We start from the raw sequence: 9,231 nt of genomic DNA on the forward strand, positions 1-9,231 counted from the left end.
AAAAAAAAAAAAAAAAAAAAAAAAAGTTGTCTTTTTGAAAGGAATGATGATGAAAGAAAGGGAAAGAGAGAAATGAAAAAAAGGGCACCAGATGGGTTTCAAAGTCACCTGGAAAGGTATTTTTTTCTTTCTTTAATTTTTGTTCACATCTGCATGGTATACAGCCATTTTCCCATTGAGTTGCTCCCCGTGTTTGGAAGCGAACATGAGAAAATGTGAGCAGAGAGGCCCCCAACGTGAATACCCCCGCCCTGTCACATGAAAGTTAATGCTTCTAACTACTCCTTCAGCTACTGATAATTACATGAAACCAATCGATTTGAAATAAGTGTGCCTTTTAATTTAATTTTTTTTGAGACAGAGTCTTACTCTGTCACCTTGGATAGAGTGCTGTGGGGTCTTCATACCTCACAGCAACTTCAACCTCTTAGGCTTGAGCAATCCTCTTATCTCAAGCCTCCTGAGTAGCTGGGTCTACAGGCGTGTGCCACTATGCCCAGCTAGTTCTTCTATTTTTTGTAAAGATGGGGTCTCACTCTTGCTCAGGCTGATCTCAAACTCCTTAGCTTAATTGATCTACCCACCTCAGTCTCCCTGAGTGCCAGGATTCCAGGAGTGAGTCATGCCCAGGCAAGTATGCTTTTTTAGAAAAAGTTTTGGCCCCTCTCCCATCCCCCCCTTTTTTGCAGTTTTTGGCCGGGATAGGGTTTGAACCCACCACTTCCAGCATATGGGGCCAGTGCTTTACTCCTTTGAGCCACAGGCACCGCCTCCCTCCACCTTTTTATAAGTAAAAATAATTTCTAGTTAGTGAGACTGTTTTACATGGAGACAGAGTGACCGTAATTATGTAAACCTAATTAGGAAATTTTATTAGATTGGAAGTGCCTTAATACCATTGATTATTAATGCTATTTCCCATGCAGATGCAGAAACACATTTCAAATGATATTGTTTCTTATGTAAATATTCAGCAAAACTTGGGCTGTTCCTTTCTTGGAATTCTTTGAGGAAATATGTTATTATTTTGAAGAAAGACTCATTCAAGTTTATTATATATGAAAGAAATAGGTAAGAGAAATTGGGAAAATACAACTAAATTGGGAAAGGAGATGCCACTGGGTGAAAGTGAGTACAACCTGTAGATAGCTTAAGCAACATAAAATTAGAAGATGAGTTGGGAAATTGTAATTGGTGGCACAGAGATTGCCAGTTTTTAACCATGAGGTTAGAAACTACTATGCTCCTTCCTGTGGATTTTATACTGCTTTCTCTACTTCAAAGAAGTGAAATGTGAATATATTATTTACTAAGGTCAGACTGAGTGCCTGCTTTGGGTTATGAGGATGACATATCATGAAGGGTCAGAGCAGGAGACCGGGGCTGTCATTCCTAAACCATGCAGAGCTGGCCTAAATTATTTTAAAATTTTGAGGAAAGCAGAGGGATTCTCAGTGTCTGTTGAGCATCGTGCTAAGAATTAGTTCAAGGTAATTAACAGTTTTAGTACTATGTAAGGCTGTTTGCCATTTGGCAACAGTGCATCTTTGCAAGGGTAGGCATTTGGCAACAGCTATGACAAAAAGCAAGGATGCCAGGAAAACCAAGGTGGAACAGAAAACCAAGGAGTCACGTCCAATCTGATGTCAAGAATTGAGAAGTTGTCCAGTGCTTGGCAGGCCCATAAGCCCCGTTACTAAATAATTGTGATTGTGAGTAAAAGAAAAATACTATTATTGTTTTCAATTTGTGAATTATTTGTTCAAGCAACTACGAAGTTATTCCAACATAAATATTTATTCTGTTATTTGGGCCTGACCACTTAAGAGGAACTATATAGCCTGGGGCTAGTAAGGGCCCCTTGCACCTAAAAAGTTTGGCTATTGGTCAAGAGTCTTACTTTCTGGGTATTTTTTTATTGACCTGGAGACCTTATCTCTTGTTGTCAGGAAAACGCAAGTTATCATGCCTCTGAGTCCAGCACAGTATTGATTAGCCAATGTTTAACTGTCCCAGTGTGATTCATCTTTGCATTTACCAGGAAACCATCTTTGCTGGCACTGTCAAGTTATTTTCAGCCCTTTGTTTATGATTCCCCAGCCCCCTCCCTCCTTCCTCACCCACTCTGAGACAGACAGACACACACACACTTCAGTACATTAAAATACTTGTTGATATAGACTGCACAATGATACCATATTCTCAACTGGGCTGTGACATTTCAGGAGTAATCAGTAGATTCAGTTGGATAGAAATTGGGGGTGGGGCGGCACCTCTGGCTCAAGGAGTAGGGCACCGGCCCCATATACTGGAGGTGGCAGGTTCAAACCCAACCCTGGCCAAAAATAAATAAATAAATAAATAAACTTTTAAAAAGAAAAGAAATTGGGAGTGGATGAAGAGGGCCATTTAGTCCCTGGGGACAAAGGAGCACAAGCTGGTAAGAAACTTGGGTTGGATAGCGGTTGGATAGCAACTGTGACTCCCTGTCCCACATTCTCCCAATTGCACAATTTTCCCTGTGACCTCTGTTGACTTCTTCATGGGCTCTTCTGTCTGCATCAGCCTTTCACTGTGCTGCTTCAGTTTTGCTCCTCCCAATCTAAGTATGGAGACTTAGCTCCTTCTCTGTTCCACAGAGCTCTGAGATTTCTATCCTCTACAGCAGCTCCCCATTTCCTCAAGTCCATTCTTAGCCATAACCACCAGATAACAAAAATTCTGCCAGGCTCTAAATCTCCTGTGCCAGTTATAAGGTCATGGCAGGTTCTGTAGGACAGAGGGCTCCAGGGATCGTGTGCAGTGGCTCACGCATGTAATCCCAGCTACCCAGTAGGCTGAAGCAGGATGATCACTTGAACTCAGGAGTTTGAGACCAACCTGGGCAACACAGTGAGATCCTGTCTCCACAAAATTTTTAAAAAATATTAGCTGGAATTGGTGGTGTATGTTTGTAGACCCAGCTGCTCTGGAGGCTGAGGTGGGATGATCCCTTGAGTCCAGGAGTTAGAGGCTGCAGGGAGCTATAATTCTACCAACCTGGGCAACAAGAAATCCTATCTCTCTCTCTCTCTCAAAAAAAAAAAAAAAAAAAAAATAGAAAAAAAGAAAGAAAAGAAAAGGACTGAGACTCAGTTTCTCTATCTATAAAACAGGTGGCATTGAACTGAATTGCTAAAAATGATTTTCAACATACTTCATATTTATAATCTCATGAATTTAGTTGGAACTGGAATTAGTAAAAAGGATCTATCAATGGCATGAAAATCAAGAAATTTTGACATATACATAGAATGGGGCATGAAACATTTTTAATAACAAATAAAAAAAAAAGATAACATACCAGAGCCAATTAGTCAAGTCCAAACGGGAGCTGACCTCTCACTCCCCACTTGCACCCAATGCCAGCATTTCAGTCAGCACCCTGAACCATTGTCTCATGTCACTTTAGAACCTACTGATGAAGCATTTAAGAAAAATAACTAATTTCCTTTTGCATTGGAAATCCAAGTTTTACCCTTTCATTCAACCATTTAATAATCTAACGAGCAGATATGTACTGATGTACGCTGATAATTTTTGACTATTCTCTTCCACTACAAATAGTCAACATTCACTACTCCAGGACTTCGGGGCAGGGACTAGCTTTATAGCCCCTCCAGGGCAAGCCAGGGAGCTGGTTGCTTCCTAATAAGGTGATTCTACTTGAAGCACAATAACAAAAGAGGGAAAATCCAGGCCCCAGCTTCCTTAGCCAAAGGAATCAGAGATTATATCTGGTTACTTACTCGATGTGCTTGTAACTCCTGGTTGCCTGCCCTGCCACGCAGTTTAGACTCCGGAGCAAGCAGAAATCAAAGTGGATCAGCGGGAGCCAGTGCTGACCTGGGAGTCCCCAGGACACCAGATGAACCTGGAATCAGAGATAAGGAATGTTCTGTAGAATTTGGAGCCTAAAGTTAGTCGTTGTTTATATTTTAACTTGCTGATTAATTGAACAGTGAAAGGCTAAGAGAAACACTGTCTGATGTTGTGCCCTTTAGACTCTTTAGGCTGCAGAGTATAAACTAAGAGAGTGACAGCCACATCCTCATTGCTCATCATTTTCAGTCTTCAAAGGGGTGAGAATAAAAGAAGACAATCATGCCAATAGCTGCTACCCCAAAGACTCATTGTTAAAGGTTTTGATCCATTTCACCTTTAGAGAAAATTATTCTTTTTTTTAAGAGTCATACATCATGCACTTTAGTAAATTCAATTTGCAAAATCTTTTTTTTTTTTTTAATTAAACCATTGCTGTGTACATTAATGTAGTCATGGGGTACAATGTGCTGGTTTTATAGACAATTTGAAATATTTTCATCAAACCAGTTAACATAGCCTTCATGGCATTTTCTTAGTTATTGTGTTAAGATGTTTATATTCTACACTTAGTAAGTGTCACATGTACCCTTGTAAGATGCAATGTAGGTGTGGTCCCACAAATTACCCTCCTTCCACCCATCCTCCTCCCTCTCCTCCCCTCCCTTTCTCCTTTCCCCATATTCTTGGGCTATAATTAGGGTATAGCTTTCATATGAAAGCTATAAATTAGTTTCATACTAGGACTGAGTACATTGGATACTATTCCTTCCATTCTTGAGATACTTTGCTAAGAAGAATATGTTCTAGCTCCATCCATGTAAACGTGAAAGAGGTAAATTCTCCATCTTTCTTTAAGGCTGCATAATATTCCATGGTGTACATATACCACAATTTATTGATCCATTCGTGTGTCGATGGGCACTTGGACTTCTTCCATGACTTAGCAATTATGAATTGGGCTGCAATAAACATTCTGATACAAATATCTTTGTTATAATATGATTTTTGGTCTTCTGGATATATACGTAGTAGAGGAATGGTAGGATCAAATGGCAGGTCTATTTTTAGTTCTCTAAGTGTTCTCCAAACATTCTTCCAAAAAGAACATATTAGTTTGCATTCCCACCAGCAGTGTAGAAGCATTCCCTTTTCTCCACATCCATGCCAGCATCTCTGGTTTTGGGATTTTGTGATATGGGCTAATCTTACTGGAGTTAGATGATATCTCAATTAGTTTTGATTTGCATTTCTCTGATGATTAAGGATGATGAGCATTTTTTCATATGTCTGTAGGCCGTGCACCTGTCTTCTTCAGAGAAGTTTCTCTTTAAGTCCCTTGCCCACCCTGAGATAGGATCACTTGTTCTTTTCTTGCTAATATGTTTGAGTTCTCTGTGGATTCTGGTTATTAAACCTTTGTCAGGGCCATAACCTGCAAAAATCTTCTCCCATTCTGAGGGCTGTCTGCTTGCTTTACTTACTGTGTTCTTGGCTGTGCAGAAGCTTTTTAGTTTGATCAGGTCCCAGTAGTGTATTTTTGATGCTGCTTCAATTGCCCAGGGTGGTGGGGGCTCCTCATAAAATATTTGCCCAGGCCAATTTCTTCAAGAGCTTTCCCTGCACTTTCTTCTAGTATTTTTATAGTTTCATGTCTTAAGTTTAAATCTTTAATCCAGTGAGAGTCTATCTTAGTGGTGAAAGCTGTGGGTCTAGTTTTGCAAAATCTTTTTAAGTGAGGATGATTTCTCTGACACTTAGAAAATACAAGGGAGATATAGGTGAGGAGCATGGCTTTTGGAGGCATAAGTCCTGGGATCAAATAGTGTGTTCACCAGTTACTATCAGAGAAATCTTGAGGCCAGGTGCAGTGGCTCATGACTGTAATCCTAGCACTCTGGGAGGCCAAGGCAGTGGATTGCCTGAGCTCAGGATTTCGAGATGAGCCTGAGCTAAAGTGAAACCCTATCTCTATAAATAGCCAGGCATTATGGTGGGCGCCTGTAGTCCCAGTTACTCAGGCTGAAGCAGGAGGATAGACTGAGTCAAAGAATTTGAGGTGGCTGTGAGCTATGATGCCATGGCACTCTACCCAGGAACGAAGTGAGATTCTGTCTCAAACAAAACAAAACAAAGAAATTTTGGAAAAATGGTATAACTTTTAGCTTCCTCAGTTTACAACAGACACAAAAGCATCTGTCTCAGATGTTTGTGAGGGGGTTTAGACGAGAGAGTCCATGTGTAGAATCTTGTTCCTAGATCATACTGTGTGTGATTGTGACGATGATGCTGAAGTGTCTTCATTACTGATTCATAATATTGAAATGACTCCCCCGGGTACAGAGAGCAAACACCAAGAGGGGCTGGTGGACTGGAGCAGGGAGAGAGTTCTGAAAGAATGAATCTTTTCCCTTGCCCATCAGCGTGGCATAACCACACCCTTTGACTCTCTGCATCTGGACCTTGTGGATCACTCAGTTGCTTCTCACTCATGGAGTTCACCCCTTGTCTTATTTCTGGCTTATTTTAAATGCTTTGCACAGAGGCAGCATTGTTAGTTTTGCAAAATTCAGCTGTCTTCTGGCAGCTCTGAAGATAACATTTGGATGATTTCAAAATTTTATCCAAAAGTAAGGCTTTAAGACTTCTATTAGCTCAAATGAGTTTTTAAAAAACCAAAATATGTTTGATATTGAGTCAGAGACATCTTGAGAGCCGGGGACACTGTGTCCCCCAAAAGCATAGTGCTTAATCATTTACCTTGATGTGCATGGGAGGTACTCTAAGGATGTCTCTGGGCCTTACTAGGCACACTGATGACATAAGATGAATCAAAGGGCTTTAAGAATGATCACTTTCCTATATTGCCTCATTTTCCAAAATTGATAATTAAAAATGAGAAGATTGGCCATTGGTGGCACCTTCATTTTCTTCCATTTTTAGGGCTTATTATTAATTAATTGTACTCCAGGCCATGGGATGAGGAGAGCTTGTAGTCCCTTTATGGGTCAGGTGAACCTAGACCTCAAGGAGCCGGCCTGGTAGACAATAATGCTCTTTAGAAAATCTTTTGGACTTTCTGCCTTCTGGGAACTGTAGGATTGTACTTCTTGGCCCTCTAGTGGTTGGTTGCGAACATGTGACTCTCTCTGGCTAAAGAACCGTGAGCCGGAGTAACAAGTGTCCCTTCTGGGCCAGATGATTTAATTGCCAGTGCAAGATCCTATAGAACGTTCTTCTCCTTAGTATTCAAGATGGTTGTTCCACTAGCCTGGATGCTGAGCGACTGTGATAACCAGGGTCTGTCCCTAATGGACACATCCATGAAAGAGAAATAATCTTTGTTATATTTCAAGGTATTTGAAAGAGATTTGGGGATTGGGTGTTAGTGCTTCATCCCTTGACACTACTGACACGTGATGCACTAGAGGGATGTGTTTTGACTCCTTCCTTATATTTATAAATCTTCTTCTTTAACTTCTCTTCCTTTCTTTCCCTGCTCTGATTCAGATTTAGAGCGATAGAATTTTAGAGCTGAAAGAGAGCACAGAATTAACTTAGTGTTAGTCCCAGATGCAAATCGGACCAACCTACTGCAATTTGTTTCTTTCTCTCTACATAGAGTGGAATGAAGACAAGCACAACTCCCTACCTCTCAACACCCTCAGCCTCCCCGAAGCATCAAGAGTCTCCCTATCTACATAGGTCCTCTCTGCAGGTGCCTGTCTCTGCAGTGGTTTTTTAATTTTGTTTTCTGTTTTTTTTTTTTCCCTTGGTAAATGCTCGTGTTCCTAAGAGGGGGTAATTTCCTAAGTCCCTTACACGTTGGGGTAGCTCTTTTTCTTTTTGTGAGAACACACCTGCAGAATGAAAGTACTGACAGCAGAGGTGGAGAGCAGTAAACCTACTCAAGGCCAGTTTCTGTGTTTGCACTGGGGCTTCTATCTGCCAGTTTTGGTGATTCAGAGACTCATATCTTGATAGATGAAAGCAAATAGCAGACATGCTCTTTTAGAATTTCCTTTAATGTCTTATAGTTTGATAGAGATTTTGTGAGAAAGTCTGCAACTGTGAATTGGAAACTATTTTATCACTTAGAATTCTATCCTGTGTCTGCCCAAGGAGTTTGTAATTAATAAGAAATGTTTATATGGCATCTTATTTAGAATAGTGTAGTGGGGTGAAATGCAGACTACACTGATGAAGAATCAAGTTCCTTAATCCTTTTATTGGTAGAGTGGGATAATCATCCTTGCTTTGCCTAACATACAAGGTTGGGGTGAAGATCAGGTAGAATAAAATTTACAGAAGTTGTCTTGGTGCCTGTAGCCAAGTGGCGAGGGTGCCAGCCACATACACCAGAGCTGGCAGGTTTGAATCCAGTCCAGGCCTGCCAAATAGCAATGACAACTACAACCAAAAAATAGCCGGACATTGTGGTAGGCACTTATCATCCCAGCTACTTGGGAGGCTGAGGCAAGAGAATCGCTTAAGCCCAAGAGTTTGAGGTTGCTGTGAGCTATGATGTTATAGCACTCTGCAAAGGGTGACATAGTGAGACTCTGGCTCAAAAAAAAAACATTCATAGAAGTTCTTTATAAATGCTACAGAAATTGATTAATTAAACTTTAAAAGTTTGCATTCTTTTTTTTTTTTTTGAGACATAGTCTCACCATGTGACCCTTGGTAGAGTGCTGAGGCATCACAGCTCATAGCAATCTCAAACTCTTGGGCTTAAGTGATTCTCTTGCCTCAGCCTCCTGAGCAACTGGGACCACAGGTACGCACCACAACACCTGGCTATTTTTTTTTATTACAGTTGTCATTGTTTAGCAGGCTCAGGCTGGGCTTGAACCCACCAGCCTTGGTGTATGTGGCTGGCGCCCTACTCAGTGAGCTACGGCACCGAATCACATTTTTTTTTTCTTGTTCATCTTGATATCCCCGACATCACAGTGTTTGGCTTGCAGTAGGTGCTTAATAACAGGTTTAATAACAAATAATCTGCAGTGCCTATGTGTTTGCTTGAGAGAGATATCTAGATCTCTCCATGATTTTATGAATACTGTAAGTGAGGATTCCAAGCTGGTTGCTTATGTGATACATACACCCTTTTAAGAAACCTTTCTAAGGCTTAGGCAACCTGAGAACTTATTAGAGACATATGCAACTTGTAGAGCAGCCAGGGCCTTGCTGTTCCCGGCACATGCCCCTAGTTTCGCAGCTCTCCCCAGGACTTCTGCTTATTCCACGGTTTTCTCTAGGTCTGTATTACCTCTGACTGTGCCGTTACTCTTTTGCCCCATACCAATCTGATGCAGAGCCTAGCTCCTTCTGTATCCCACTAAAAAGTCCACCTCTACTAAGTGT

The 9,231-nt window shown here is 41.0% G+C and overlaps 1 protein-coding gene across 3 annotated transcripts in view; it reads right to left on the reverse strand.

Moving 5' to 3' along the window:
- Window positions 1-3,937, reverse strand: part of FMO1 (flavin containing monooxygenase 1) — a 49,042-nt gene extending 45,105 nt beyond the window's left edge. Inside the window, exon 1 of one of the 3 annotated variants that reach the window (XM_003785708.2) lies at window positions 3,789-3,937. The gene's annotated coding sequence lies outside the window, so the exon portion shown is untranslated. The remainder of the gene's footprint in view (window positions 1-3,788) is intronic. The other 2 variants (XM_023510799.1, XM_023510798.1) reach the window with 2 other exon arrangements.
- Between the last annotated feature and the right edge of the window lie 5,294 nt (window positions 3,938-9,231).

This window comes from Otolemur garnettii, unplaced genomic scaffold (assembly GCF_000181295.1).
Source record: "Otolemur garnettii isolate 467f Iridium unplaced genomic scaffold, OtoGar3 scaffold00016, whole genome shotgun sequence".
Classification (NCBI taxonomy): Eukaryota; Metazoa; Chordata; class Mammalia; order Primates; family Galagidae; genus Otolemur; species Otolemur garnettii.